Genomic DNA, 16,301 nt, shown 5'->3' on the forward strand with positions numbered 1-16,301 from the left:
GGGTTCCAAATTGAGAGAAGAGTTCCTTAAGGAATCGTACTACCACCCTGGTATCATTAGTAGGTAAAGCTTGGGCTTCCACCTATTTAGACATATAATCAACGGCTACTAATATGTATTTATTCCTGAATGAGCTGGGGAATGGACCCATGAAGTCGATACCCCAAACGTCAAATATTTCACATGAGAGCATATATGTCTAGGGCATTTCATCATGTTTGGATATATTACCTGTCCTTTGGCATTTGTCACAAGAAGTAACATACCTGTTGGCATCTTTGATTAGAGTGGGCTAATAAAAACCTGATTCGAGTATTTTATGTGTGGTCTTATTCCCATTGTAATGTCCTCCAGTCGGTCCTGAGTGGCAATGTTTCAAGATCTTCAATGCTTCTGTCCTTGTAATGCATTGTCTAATGACTTGATCTATACATATATGAAAAAGGAAAGGGTCTTCCCAAAAGTATTTTTTCACATCAGTAAAAAATCGCTTCTTTTGCTGATGTGTCAACTCTTTTGGGATAATGTTAGAGGCTAAAAAATTTGCAATGTCAGCAAACCAAGGTACCTTAAAATCTGATATAGCAAAAAAATTATTCTTCAGGGAATGAATCATTTATTTCAACTTCATCTAGCTTTTTGGTACTTGAATTTTCAAGCCTGGAAAGATGATCAACTGTGAGGTTTTCAGCTCCTTTCTTATCCTTAATCTCCAAGTCGAATTCCTGCAATAACAAAATCCATCGGATGAGTCGAGATTTTGCATCAGTCTTAGTTAACAGGTAGCGAAGAGTAGAATTGTCAGTATAAACGACAACTTTAGACAATATTAGATATAGCCTAAATTTATTAAATGCAAAAACCACAGCTAGCAGCTCTTTCTCCGTGGTAGTGTAGTTTTCTTGTGCGGCTGTCAAAGTTTTGCTAGCATAATAGATAGGTTGAAAATGCTTATCTCTTCACTATCCAAAAACTGCACCTATTGCAAAATCACTTGCATCGCACATTATTTCAAAAGGTGAATTCCAATCAGGTGCAATTATAATTGGAGCTTTAGTCAATTTATCCTTTAAAGTATTAAATGCTTCTAAACATTCCTGATCGAAATTAAAAGGCACATCTTTTTCTAGTAATTTAGTTAAAGGCTTAGCTATTTTAGAAAAGTCTTTAATGAATCTTCTATAAAACCCAGCATGTCCTAAAAAGCTTCTAATAGCCTTAACCGAATTAGGAGGAGGTAGTTTCTCAATGGCTTCAATTTTAGATTTATCAACCTCAATTCCTTTACTAGAAATTTTATGTCCTAACACAATACCTTCTTGAACCATAAAGTGACATTTTTCCTAGTTAAGTACAAGATTTGTTTCCTCACATCTTATTAAGACTTGTTTTAAAATTTTAAGGCAATGATGGAAAGATTTATCAAAAATCGAAAAATCATCCATAAATGCCTCCATGATGGCTTTTACGAGTTTGTAAAAAATGGCCATCATGCAACGCTGAAAAGTAGCAGGAGCATTGCATAATCCAAAAGGCATTCTACAATAAGAAAATGTACGTATGGACATGTAAATGTCGTCTTTTCTTGATCTTCAGGAGCTATTGGAATTTGAAAATAGCCAGAGTGTTCGTCTAAGAAGCAGTAGTACATGTGCCTTGATAATCTTTCCAACATTTGGTCAATGAATGGAAGGGGAAAGTGATATTTTCTCGTGGCATCATTTAGCTTTCTATAATCAATGCAAACTCTCCAACCTATGACTGTTCTTGTTGGGATTAATTCATTCTTCTTATTGGCTACAACAGTCATGCCTCCCCTCTTAGGAACAACCTGCATTGGTCTTACCCAAGAACTATCAGAAATAGGATAAATAATTCTAGCATCTAGGAGTTTAATTACCTCAGCTTTAACAACTTCCTTCATGTTAGGGTTCAGTCGTCTTTGGGCTTGCACACATTGCTTATATTCATCTCCCATTAAAATTTTGTGGGTGCAAAAAGAAGGGCTGATCCCTTTAATGTCAGAAATTTTCCAAGCTATGGCCCTTTTATGCTCTCTTAATACTTGGAGTAATTCCTCTTTCTCTTTGGGTTGTAAGTTAGATGCAATAATTACCGATAATGTAGAATTATTTCCAAGGAATGCATATTCCAAGTGATTCGAAAATTGTTTAAGTTCTAGTTTGGGAGGTTCTTCAATAGAGGGTTTTTGTTTAAGTTCATCTTTTACCTTAATCCCCTCATATTCTGCTAGTTTTGGGGAGGTTTTATTGGAATTTAGTTCGGTTCCTATCTCAGAATCATCATCCATTCCCTCTCCTTGGGCAAGACACAGTTCCATCATGTCCTTGTGTACAATTTCTTGAAAAGAATCCTGAGTAGCATTATCAATAGAATCGATAAAATAACATGAGTCATCCTGTTCCCTAGAAAATCTCATGGCATCATAAATTTTGAAAATAATCTCTTCTTCACCTACCCTAAGTACCAATTTACCATCACCCACATCAATTACAGCCCTAGCAGTGGCTAAAAATGGGCGACCTAAGATTAAAGGCACCTCAACATCCTCATCCATGTCAAGCACAACGAAATCAATAGGGAATATAAATTTATCTACTTTTACAAGTACGTCCTCTATAATTACCCTAGGATATTTAACAGATCTATCAACTAATTGAATACTCATCCTAGTGGGTTTAGGTTCCCCAAGACCAAGTTGTTTAAACATTTTATATGGCATCAAATTAATGCTGGCGCCTAAATCAGCTAGTGCTTTATCAACATTCAAACTACCAATTAAGCAGGGAATAGTAGAACTTCCTGGATCTTTCAGTTTGGTTGGCAGTTTATTTTGGAGTATGGCTGAGCACTCCTCATTAAATTCCACTATAGATAAGCTTTCAAACTTCCTTTTATTTGTTAGAAGCTCCTTTAAAAATTTTGCATATGTAGACATTTGCGATATAGCTTCAACAAAAGGTAAGTTAATATGCAGTTGTTTAAAAAGTTCAAGAAATTTACCGAATTGTGCATCCATGCGGTCTTTCTTCAACTTTGGTGGGTATGGGATTGGTTGTTTATATTGTTTTGGAATTGGGTCATTATTGTTGTAATGTTCTACCTCCTTTCCTTTGTTTGTGTCAGCTTCTTGTGGTGGCTTCTTTTCAGATTCAGCTAACACTTTCCCACTCCTTAGTATAACTTCTTTCACATGCTCTTTTGGATTGGGTTCGGTGTTACTAGGTAGACTTCTTGGTGGTGTTTCAAAAATTAATTTGGCAAGCTGTCCTATCTAGATTTTGAGCCCTTGGATCGACGCTTGTTGATTCTTAAGTGCTGTCTCGGTATTCTAAAAATGAGTTTCTGACACCGAGATGGATTTTGTTAGTATCTCCTCAAGGTTTGATTTTTTCTCTTGTTGGTAAGGTGGTTGTTGGAAGCCTGGAGGTGGTGGTGGTCTCTGATTCCCTTGGCCTCCTCATGAGAAATTTGGGTGGTTCTTCCATCCTGCATTGTAAGTGTTACTATAGGGATTATTTTGAAGTCGAGAATTATTACCCATATAATTTAATTGCTCGTTGTCCATATTGTGGCCATAAGGTGGGTATTCTGAATTGCTCGTTCCTCCTCTACTTGCATTAGACTGCATTATTGGGTGAACTTGTGAAGAACCAAGAATATCATCAATCTTTTTATTCAAAAGTTCTACCTAATTAGAGAGCATGGTGACCGAATCGACATTAAAAACGCCAGCTGCTTTCGTTGGCTTTGTCCTCATGACTTGCCACTGATAATTATTCAGTGACATCTCTTCTATAAATTCATAAGCATCCTCAGGTGTCTTATTATTGATAGTCCCACCAGCAGATGCGTCAACCATCTCTCTAGTCGAAGGATTCAGCCCATTGTAAAAAGTTTGAACCTGTAGCCAGAGTGTAACCCATGGTGAGGGCACCTTCTCAACAGGTCTTTGTATCTCTCCCATGCATCATATAGTTTTTCTAAATCCATCTGCACAAAAGAAGAGATATCATTCCTTAATTTAGCTGTTTTAGCCGGTAGAAAATATTTTAATAAAAACTTTTCGGTCATTTGTTCCCATGTAGTGATTGACCCTCGTGGTAATGAGTTTAACCACTGTTTAGCTTTGTTCCTTAATGAAAAGGGAAACAACTGAAGGTGAATGGCATCATCAGATATGCCATTGATTTTAAATGTGTCGCAGAGTTCCAGAAAATTTGCCAAGTGAGTGTTTGGATCCTCATCCTGCAAACCATCAAACTAAACAAATTGTTGTATCATTTGAATCGTGTTAGGTTTCAGTTCAAAATTATTTGCAGCAATAGTAGGCCTAACTATACTCGACTCAGTTCCTATTAAATTTGGTTTAGTATAATCATACATAGTGCGTGGAGCACGATTCTGATTTACTGGATCAGCGGCAATCGCAGGAGGTAGCAGATTTTCCTGATTTTCAGCCATCTCCTCGGTTGTGGTTTGAATATCGTCCTCTTTGTCTTCCTCTGTGTATCTTAAGGTTCACCTTATTTCTCTTCAATTTCTACGAGCTGTGCGATTGATCTCACTATCAAAAAGTAATGGTCCCGATGGGTTTCTTCTAGTCATACACTATAAAAAAAACCTTCCAGAAGCGAATAAAAGAGAAAATTAGAAAAGAAAATAATAATTCAAATTTCAAATAAAGTAAAATGGCTAAAGTAATAAAAATCGAGTGTCCCTAATATCTTAGTTCCCCGGCAATGACACCAAAAATTTGATACATGATATTCGCGACAGGTTTTAAAAATTTATAATTAATCGTTCTTGAAACTAACTTTTATCACGATGAAGGCAACTGTACCTATCGAACAGTACTATAGCTTTAGCAAGACCAGATTTTTGAACCCAAAGGAACCAAAAGTACTAGTAATTACTTTCTTTTTATTATCTAGCCTAAAAATTAATGGATTTTTTTATCTAAACTAATTAACTAAACTAAGGGTGCACAGAGAGAAAAATTGGGGAAAAGCTTTTGGGAAAACTCGATTGATTAAGACAATACCCAAGGAAAAATCTACCTAGACTTCACTTGTTATTTAACTCTGAATCAGACGATTTATTCACTTGACTTGATCCGTAGAAATCCCTGAGGTATATTATTGGTCGGAATAACCGAAAAATGGGTTACCCATCACTCCCTGATACATAGACATATAACCCTGAACTCTTCCTATCTTATGGCATGCCAATTATACCCTACTTGACTCGAACAGTTCATAGGGTAACATATTTACCAAATCAATTCATAAAGTAAATCCTCAATAACAAATCCCAATTTCTATCAATTCATAATCCATTATCATGCATCTATCAACATTATTCATTTCTCATATCAATTCAATATACATTATCTTCATAACTATCAAATTAAATCCATTTTCACAACCAATCATTCAATTATATTTGTTCAATTAAATTTAGCATTTCATCATATTTCCGAGAACTAACTCACCTTATAAACTTACCATATAATGCAATATTTATATGCAACAATTGAAATAGGATTTTAGAAACACAAACCGTGGACTTTGAGTTAATTGTCAAAAACTTTATCTTTTCCTTTATTTTTCAAGGGATCCGAGTCGATGTTAGCTACAGATTAAAAAAATATAATAAGTTATCAATAGAAAACCAAATTCACATTCAATTGCTAAATTATGCAACTTTTGTATTTTTTTCAATTTAGGCACTAAAACTAGGATTAACATAACATTCACATGTAACCCTCTAATTTAAAGACGAATTCACTAGAGTCCCTATACAACTTCCTATTTTTTAGTTCCACCATAAATTTCACATTTTGTTCATTTTAGTCCTTATTACACAAATCATCAATTGACTTTACAATTTAGTCCTTAATCAATTCTAAACTTAAAATCTATCCAATTAACACTTCAAGATTCAATTATTTAACAGCAGTAATATCCTAATTCTTTAACAACATCAAAAAGTATGAAATGTGTCAACTAGCCTGAACTATCGAGATTCCAAAAACATAAAAATTACAAGAAAATGACTAAATTAAACCAACCAAATTGAGCTTGAAATATTCAAACACTTATGTCATGCACTCTCCCCCCATTGTTCTTTCTGCTTCGAAATGAAAAGAGAATGAAGCGAAAATTAGCTTTCTTTTTCACCCCCACTAATTTATTTCTTTTAATATAAAATTCATTTTATAATTTAATTTTAACTAATGTTTTATAATATAACATATATGTATAATTCATTAATCGGTCATATAATTGTAATTTAGTATATAATTTCTATTTTAACCCCTTTATTTTAAGTCCTAATTATAATTCTTAGCAAATTTCACTTTTACCCTTTAAGCATTCTAGTCTCTGTACTTAAATTAAACACTAATAATATGAGATTACCTAGCCAAAATTCAATTCACTTCAATTATAAATCCGTAATATTTAAGAAAAATATTTACGAGTCCGGTTTACAGAAATGGAGTCCCAAAACCACACATTTCGTACCAGTGACTTTTGGTCAGTACAACTTCCTTGGCGAGTCCTTTCTTATTGCAATCTCAAAGGACTTGTTGTCATCCCATCAGTTAGGATAACTAATGGAGACCCGTGCCACTCTGGGAAACTGAATCTCATCTAATCCTACCTAGGTTGTAAAGTTGTTTGGATTATTTCCTTGTCATCTACCCTATTTGTTATACCTTGCTTTTAGTATTAAACATGTCCGTCTATAGTCATTCTAGCCTATAGTATCTAGCAAACTGTTACCTAAACAACCTTTTGGGTTTCCAATTTCGCTTATGTAATGGTCCTCTATGAAACTAACTCTATGACGATTGTCCCTACAATAGCTTCCCTTCAAAGAGAAATAGTCTTGACAAACATAATTGTCGCTTAGATAATCCCTATTAAAAACTCTTTCTGTCCTTAGGTCTTAACTAATTCACTTTTTTCAAACTTGACTATCCAGAGTACATACAATTGATCTTCCCCTTATAACTAAGATATCATCGAGGCTTTATGACCGCCTATAAATGAGTTGTCATTTATAGAATAAATATAACACCAAAATATAAGAATTAAGAGCAACAGTATCTGCAAGTACACAGGTCAAATTGTAATATAGTTGTACAACGAAATACCGGAAGTATTCCGAGGAGCATACTCAAGGGAGGATAGAATAAATAATAAAAATATTTGTTTACAATAATAAGTCTAAATGGTAATAGTTAATTCCTATATTACGATTGACCATAAAATAGATTAGAGAAATAAAAATAAATATATAACAAAAAGAAATCAATAAAAAAATAAACAAATGCAATAAATCGATAAACCAATCAGAAAGATGAACTCGCTTTAAGGTTTGCAACTAATTTTGGATTAGAGGTCTAGAGTGGATTAGTCACCAATTAAGTAATTATTACCTCCTGACTTTTAATTAACTTAATCAATTGGTTGATAATCTCTTATCTCTCAACCTCACTTTCTCAACCAGGATCAATTATGATTTACTCAATTTGACTTATCTTCCAACCTTGCCTATCCTATGATAACTTATTAGGGTTGTCAAGCCAAATAGTTTAAGAGCACATAATTTATACCAACTAATCCATCTCTAAGAATCCCAAATCCTCCCTTAATTACATCCCCATCCACTCGTTAATCTCCCCTAAGGGATTTAGCTACTCATGCTATCATAATCTCAACTTGGATTGAATAAACCATGTGAGAAACACGATTGATTCCAAAAAGAAAAAGGATTTGAATAATCATGGATTGAATATCGAATGGGAAATGGAGTAACAAGTCTCTCAATTGGAATAACAAAATAAAACAAATACAAAGAAAAATATAAACTGAATACTTTAATTAAATAGGCAAATCCTTGGACCAATACTAATTCAAGAAGAAAAACAAGAAAGTACTTAAATAGCTGAAAAGAAAATAAACTAAAACTAATTCTAAACTAAGAGGTTTTTTTAAGGCATCTAGGACGACTTGATTACATTCAACCCCTAATGTCTTATTTGTAGAGGTGTTGGCAGCCCAATTTAGGTCTTCGGCACATCCTAGGTCTTCATATAAGATTGATTGTGTAGATGAATATAACCCCAAAATACTTGGACAACACATTAGATTTGTGTTGCGTCACACCCTTTGTGTAGCACAACACGACACCTAATTACTTCCTTATTTCATTCTTTTGGTGCTTTGACGTCGTAGGAAGCTTGTGTATCACTCCACCTTTGCTTCTACGTTAATTGGGTCTTTCTATCTCAATCCTACACACTCAATTGAACCAATTAGCACAACCTAAGGCCCATGTCGACCTATTGGGTCACAACACCTTCAAAATGTGTTAAAAACACTTATTTTTGTTTACTTTCTAACCTAAAGCCTAATTACTGAAAACGTTAAGTTAAATTCTAAATTGCTTAGAAAACAAGCTCCTTAAGTGTGGAATTGACCTGAATTAATTACTGCATTTGACGACTTATCACCTTATACCAGGAGTAAATCTCTCGTTAAACATCCAAGGTCTTCCTCTGATCCATTTTTCAGTGGTGTCACAAATGGTGGTTTCAGGATCACAATTTTGGTTAATGAGTTTCTAATTTATAGGTATTTAAAATTTTTAGGGTTATATGCTTATCATATTAAGATTTAGTTAGTTGATTTTAGAGTCTACTTAGTTAATTAAAAAAAGGACTAATTTGTAAAAATGTAAAATTTAATCGCTATTGAATTATAAAGATCAAATGGATTAGCTATCATTAAATGAAGTATTTAAATGGAAAATATACCATTTTTATATATATGGGACAAATATTAGGTGATTTTTATACTTTTATACATGATGGTCACTAAACTAACTAAAATTACGACAAAGGCAAGCGTACGTATCGAATAATAATATAGCTATGGTGAGTCGGGAATATCGTATCCATGAGAACTAAAAGTACAAGTACTTACTATATTTCTATTATCTAGCTGAATAAATTGAAGGAATTGTTTTTAATCTCAAAATTAACTAAACTAATTACTAAGATCGCAACAGAGAATGAATTAGGAAAAAATAATCAAATAAGCTAATGAGATAGACAATACCTAGGAAAGAATCCATCTAGACTTCACTTATTATTCTGAATTTGAATTAGATGATTTATTCACTTGTGCCTTAATCCGTAGAAATCCCTAAATTATGCTAATATCTCTTTCGAGAATAAGAACAACTGACTCTAGGTTGATTAATTGAAATCTCTTTCTAATTAAAACCCCTATTGTCGCATTAACTTTTTTTATGGATTCCCCTATTAGATTTGACTCTAATTTGGTAGATTTATGTCGTCCTATTTCTAGGATTGCATGCAACTCCACTTAATTATGCTAGATCTACTCTTAAACAGGGACTTTTGCTTCACTAAAATAAGTACATTAAGTATGAATTAATATCCTGAAAATATTAAAACACAAAATAAGCATACATAATTGAGTACAAGAATCAAGTATTTATCATGTAATTTAGAAATCAAATAATAAGATTCATATAGGTTTCATCTTCCCTAGGTATCTAGGAAATTTAGTTCATAATCTAGAATAATATCATCTCAAAGTTAGGAAAACAACAAGACATAAAAAACCCAATAAAACTTCTAAAGAAATTGGATGGAGATCTTCAATCTTGAAGGAGATCCGCTTCTGAAATGAATCTGATGGCATTCTTCAAGTCTTTTCTTCGCTCTTCTCTACGTGCTCCTTTACGTCCTTTTTTAGTGTGTATTTATAGACTTTAGAATGCTCAGAAAGCCTAAAAATTAAGTTTTTTTTGCATGTTTTGGAAATAAGGATCGATATTGACACGGGCTGGCACATGGGCATGTGGCTAGCCCGTATGGCTCACACGGGCGTGTGCCCAGCCCGTGTGGAAAATGCTCAGGCCGTGTGGATCTTGAAAACAGCTCTTTTTGTCTGATTTTGGCTTGTTTTTCACTCCTTTCATTTCCATATGCTCGCCTAAGTATTAAAACATGAATTTAAAGGATTAGGAGCATCAAATTCACTAATTTACATAATAAATCATCCAAAAATGCATCAAGAATGGGAATAAAAACATGTAACTTTTATAGCTTATCAAATATCCCCACATCTAAGCGTTTGCTTGTCCTCAAGCAAAATCCTCATTCACAATTAAGAATTAATCTTTCTCAACTTATAATTCTCATCAATAATGTTTCGAAATAATTCACAGATAATCATACATTGATAATTCAACTAAAAGAGCACTAAAGATTCAAACAATCCAAGTTGAATTTTTTAAAGCATGAAAGAATAGGTATTTCCTTTTATCTAAGTAATTACCTTTAATTCAAAACCGACAAGAATTCACATCCTCACTAAAGATTCACTCAAATCACTCAAAGTGTTTAAGGTTCAAGAATAAGCACTCAATAGTCAAACATGAAAAGTCATTACCATAGGCTTGCATGAAAATCTAATCTCCACCACTATAAAATGAGATGATACACAAATCAAAAGGTCTTTAAAAGGTTGTAATGGGGATAGGTTAAAGACGTGGAGAAAGGCTGAAAAATATGGTTAAAATTGAGATCGAATTGATAAATTACCAAACTAGAAAAATAAACAAATGTTGAATTAAAAACAATTACATTAATCAAAAACTATTTAAGAATAACACGAGCTTCTTCTCAAAATATGATTTTAACTGTTCAAGCTCAATTAACATAGAACTAAATAATAATCAATATATATATTTTTCATCATTTTTTTTAGTACAATAAGAAATAACTCAGTAAATGAAACAAAAGAGCATAGTTAGGCAACTAACCAAATGAAATCTCGATAAAAAAGGGAGTTAATAAAACGGGAAATATTCTCAATGAAAAAAAAATGAGTTATGGGTTAACATTAATGGGTAAATCAAGAAATGGTGAGTTAAGCTCAAAGGGGTTCACTGAGGGTTAATTATGTAGGTAGACTTTTTATGGGATAATTGGGGTAAAACCTAAGTGTCTTTATCATCTCAGTATATCAAATCAAAGGTGTGGTCTCGACATGCATAATTGAAGCAAGTTCTAGAATAACAAATCAATATTGACACACTCATAACCAGTAATAAAAATGAGCAAGAAAAGTGTATGCTCTAAAGGCTCAAAATCTCACAAAAAAATTTAGTTTTGTTGTCAAACTTGTAAATTTAAAATCTCAAGATAATACCTCAATTCAGGAAAACAAACTAAAATTTTTAATTCTGAAAATCAACTTATCATGCTTGATTCTCTCATGTCTTAAAGTTTAAACAATTAATGCACAAACACTTATGAATTTAATCCAAAACACATTAATAAAAATCACAAGTCGATAAAAATTCATTGTAATAGAAGTAAGAAAAAATTACTTAAATACAAGACATAATTTAAGGATTTTCTAATAATTCTATAAATAACCTCTCCACACATAAAATGTACATTATCCTTAATGTAAAAACATATATAATCACAGTATAACTAGAATGTCATAAGAGAGGGAGAAAACTGAAACTGCCCTGAATAATAGATGAAATCCCCAGAATAGTGAAAAGCAGAATTGTAGACAAATCTAGATGTAGTGCATGATTCCGAGAAAACTACTAAGAAAATAAACACAAGTACTGAAGAAGATTAAGGGATTATACTCGATTAGAAAAAACCAGAAAAATAAATATAGTTCAAAAGATAAAAACAAAATAAGTCTAAGAAAATAAAAATAAAACAAATGGACTTAATGGTCCTCATCATCAGACACGTCGGTGACGTGAGTCGTCGGTGCTAAAAAGGAGATATGGAGATGCTGACATATCTACTACAATGTCGTATCAATACTGTCGAACATCTGAACACAGTACTACTCGAAGCGAGTGAACTGCTCGGAGAGGTTCGCTAAAGTAGCAGCAGAAGGAATAGGGTGGTGACTCAAAGGTGGAGGCTGTGGTGGGTCCTCATAATGGAGAAGAACATCATCAGCAAAGTCCTCAAGCTCATTCTGAGTATCAGAGTGAAACAATCGATACTGGGGAGCATCCACTCTACGATGCTACTCTATCATCCTTATATGAATCATGCTCGAGATTCCCTGTGGGGACATCTGCCTGACGAGACTAAGTGAAGAGGACTGCTCCAGTATGTCTAGGAGACCGAAGTGTCAAACAAGGCAAGTCACATAAGAGCCTAAACAAATTGGGCCCTTCCTATGGCGTTCAGTTTGATGGCGGAAGGCTAATGCGATGAAGTATGCCAAATCAAAGATATGCCCGATAGCTCTGCTCTATAGAAAATAGGCATCATGAGTACTAACGACTCCGGTGCTCTTCCTCTTAGTAGTCAAAGTGTCAGCTAAAAGTGAATGAAGGTGCCGTAAGGTTGAAGAAAGAGAGGTTGCTTTCGAGTGACTCGTATCATAAAGTGTCTGGCTTGCTGTAAGCTCTGTCCAACAACATGATGGTGTGTAATGGATGTGCCGATGTAGACAGAAGAAGTTCTTGGCACTCATGAATTCCTCAGTGTATAGTCTCATAGCGGCACCGAACTCAGGGACACTCATCTGGTGCACCAAACCACCAAGTCAGAAAGTGATAGTGCCTGGCTTGTAATGAGTTGTCATGACCTACTGTAGAATAAATGTTGCACAGAACTCTAAAGTAAGCTCCATGTAGGTGGACTCAATGATGGAGAAAAATCTATCCCACAAAGCTGTGGCAATAAAGGCGCGAACATCATCAGCTAGGCGGACCTGCTCTAACCCGGCCCAATCAATACATCAGCCTAGGTCGTGTGGGCCTTGTCTAAGTAACTGAAATAGATCCTCCTAGGGGCCCGCAGGAAATCAGAGGTAAGGGAGGTGGGCCTCAGCGGAAGCACACGTGGACGAGGTTGTGCCAGGGGTCTTCTGCTTTTTTGAAACGGGGATGGCAACCTTAGACTTGCCGCGTGTGTTCGTCATGGTGTGCTTGAAAAAATAAAACAATGTATCAATAAATAGAGCATCACCACTGGCCAAAAAGGTAAAATTCAAGTGGTCCGAAATAGCAAATTATTCCTAAAACAATACGTACGAAGATCCAAGCATGCAAAAACCATAAAGTGAAGCCATCATGAATTAAAGTGGTTAAAGCAATAAGGGGCAATAAATTAAATAACGAATTCATAACTAAAAGGCAAATTGTGAAATTGTGAAATTGTGAAATTAAGAATTATTATTATAAAATAAGAAATAAATAAATAAACAAACAATCTTAATACTAAGAACAAAGAACAATAGTAATTGAAACAAAGTGAGCAATAAACTTAACGAAGAAATAGCAATAATTATTATACTAATTTTAAATAGTAACAAATAGAACCGAAAAAGAAAAATGATTAATAAGAATAATACTAAGAATAATAATAATCAATAAAGAAATAAAATAATCTAACTAATAATAATAATAATATATAAGAATAATAATAATCAATAAAGAAATAAAATAATCTAACTAATAATAACAATAATATATAAGAAATACATAAATAAATAAATAAGTAAAGAAAAAAAGAAGGGTAAAAGGGAAAAAAAAGTAACCGACGTTGGTAGGACGGTGGTCGAAGGGTCGCGCAGTGGTGGAGAGAAAGAGCCAACGAGTTAGGCTGTAGCGTTGGTGGTTCGAAGGGAGGCTGTTGTGTGACGGGGTGAGGGGAAGAAGAAAACTAAGGGGAAAGAAGAGGTTAGAGGTTCAGATGAGTTAGGGAGTAGGTTTAAGGAAAGGAGTCCGGGTGAGGTCGGCGCAAGGGGGTGGGGTGGTGAAGAGGGAGGTCGAGTGAGAGATGGGGAAAAAAAAGGAAGGAAAGGGGAAAATGGGTCGGGTGTTAGGTGAAGGGCTGTTGGGGGCTTTGGGTAAATGAAGAAAAAGAGGCAGAAGGGAGGTTGGGTTCGGTGAGATGAGGGAGGGAAGGCTAGTGTCTTGAAGGTATGAAGAAGGAGAAGGTACGACAGCCGGAAGGGAGCGGTGGATAGGGTTCGTGGGTGGAGATTTGGGGAGGAAGACAAAGTAAAAAAAATAGTTAGGGTTTGGGGTTAAAAGGGGGACATGTTCGTGTGAGTCTCGTGTTGGGCCATACGGCTGTGTCACACACCCGTGTAGTGTTTTTCTAGCCCGTGTGCATTTTAAAAATTCAATTCTACTCTTCATACTGCCTCGGACACACCCGTGTGTCCAGGCCGTGTGGCACATACGGTCGTGTCGCATGGCTGTGTGCAACTTCCTTTGCTTTTCCCACACCCGTGTGACCTACCATACGCCCGTGTGGCTCAGTCATATCTTGAACACGACTGTGTATCTTGCTCTTGTAACTCTCTGACTTGTTTAAAATTGAAAAATTTAGCTCCAGGTTTCACACAGCCTAGGACACGCCCGTGTGGACTATTTTAGGTCGTGTCTCTATCGATTTTTGGAAAAATTAAGTCCCAGGATCCACACGGCCAAGGACACGCCCGTGTGTCCAGGCCGTGTAGGTCACATAGTTGTTCCAACAGGCCATGTTGGTCACTCGGTCGTGCCAACCGGCTGTGTGGGTCACACGATCGTACCAACCGGCCGTGTGGGTCACACGGTCGTGCCAACTAGCCATGTGGGTCACACGGTCGTGGCAACCAGCCGTGTAACTCACTAACGATTTCTTTAAAATTTCAAAACTAAGTCTTAAGATTTCACATAGCCAAGGACACACCTGTGCATCCAGGCTGTGTAGTTTAAAAACACCTTTTTTTTTCAATTTTGAAAATTAATTAATAAAATTAGCAGAGTTAACACTCAGGTTGCCTCCCAATAAGCACTTATTTAAAGTCTATGCTCCACTTACCTCATATTCGTACGGTCACAGTGATTCGCGGAGTCGAAACTCCTCTTTCTTGCTGTCAATTCTATTATTAAAATAAGGTTTGAGTCGAGTAATATTTACCTTAAAAATGCCAAATTCAGAATAAGTTACCTCAACTGTACTGTATAGGAAGACATTTAATATCGTAAAAGGAGTTGCTTCATTCGCATTAAGCTCAAAAGTGGTAATACAAGGATTCGTTTTATCTAACAGGACCTAGTCCCCAACCTTATATTGGTTCGTTCCATCTTTATGCTCGTCATGGCGTTGCTTTGGTTCTGCATCGTGTATTCTCGGTTTCTCCTTGACATATGTCCGCCATTCGTCTAGTTCATCGATTTATAACATTCTTTCTTCATGAATCATTCTGTTTCTATCACATGGACTGGAACGTGGCTCCACCATGTTTTTTCAAGGGGTTTCCTGCAAAGAAGGTTGAGCCACAATGTTATTCATATTAATAGAACTTGTATAATCATCTCTATCACTAGATGTCTTGACAGAATCATGAGTTTAGAGTTTAATCATATCATCACCTACGTGAAGTATCAATTCACTTGTACCAACATCGATAATAGTTCTGGCAGTTGCTAAAAAGGGTCATCCTAAGATTAAAGGTACGTCTCTATCCTCATCCATGTCTAAAATAACAAAATCAATCGGGAATATGAATTCATCAATTTTCACAAGTACGTCTTCAACAATACCCCTAAGAAATCTAATAGTTCTATCTGCTAATTGAATACTAGTTTGTTTGCGTTTCCCAAGACCTAGTTGCTCAAACATTTTATAGGGCATGACATTAATACTCGCCCCTAAATCATCCAAAGCATTATCAACATCTAAACTACCAATTAAACAAGGAATAGTAAAACTCCCTAGATTTTTCAATTTATTGGGTAGTTTATTTTGCAGAATGGCTAAGCACACTGCATTTAGCTCCATGTGCAACGAATCATCTAATTTTCGTTTGTTTTCCAAAAGCTCCTTTAAAAAATTTATGGAATTGGGCATCTACGAAAGAGCTTCAATAAACAGTAAGTTAATATGTAATTTTTTAAAAGTTTAAGAAATTACCAAATTGTTCGTTTGTGTGTTCTTTTTTGTCATGTTGAAATATGGTACACGAGGTTTACATTCCTTACTGACCAGTTTTTTCTTATTTTGGCTTACCTCAACGTTACCTTTACTTACCACAATTTCTTTGCTCGGTTCTGGTTCAAGTTCAACTAACATTTCTTCATCTCGCACAGTAATTGCATGAAGTTGCTCCATTGGGTTAGTTTTAGTGTTGCTAGGTAAGTTACCTTGTGGTCTTTTTGAAATTAGCTTGGCAAGTTGACCTATT

The 16,301-nt window shown here is 35.0% G+C and overlaps 1 non-coding gene across 1 annotated transcript; it reads left to right on the forward strand.

Moving 5' to 3' along the window:
- Positions 1-3,940: 3,940 nt before the first annotated feature.
- LOC128280053 (small nucleolar RNA R71) lies at positions 3,941-4,047 on the forward strand. Its single transcript, XR_008270234.1, has one exon. It is a non-coding gene; the product is annotated as a small nucleolar RNA R71 (small nucleolar RNA).
- Positions 4,048-16,301: the final 12,254 nt, after the last annotated feature.

This window comes from Gossypium arboreum, chromosome 8 (assembly GCF_025698485.1).
Source record: "Gossypium arboreum isolate Shixiya-1 chromosome 8, ASM2569848v2, whole genome shotgun sequence".
Lineage (NCBI taxonomy): Eukaryota > Viridiplantae > Streptophyta > Magnoliopsida > Malvales > Malvaceae > Gossypium > Gossypium arboreum.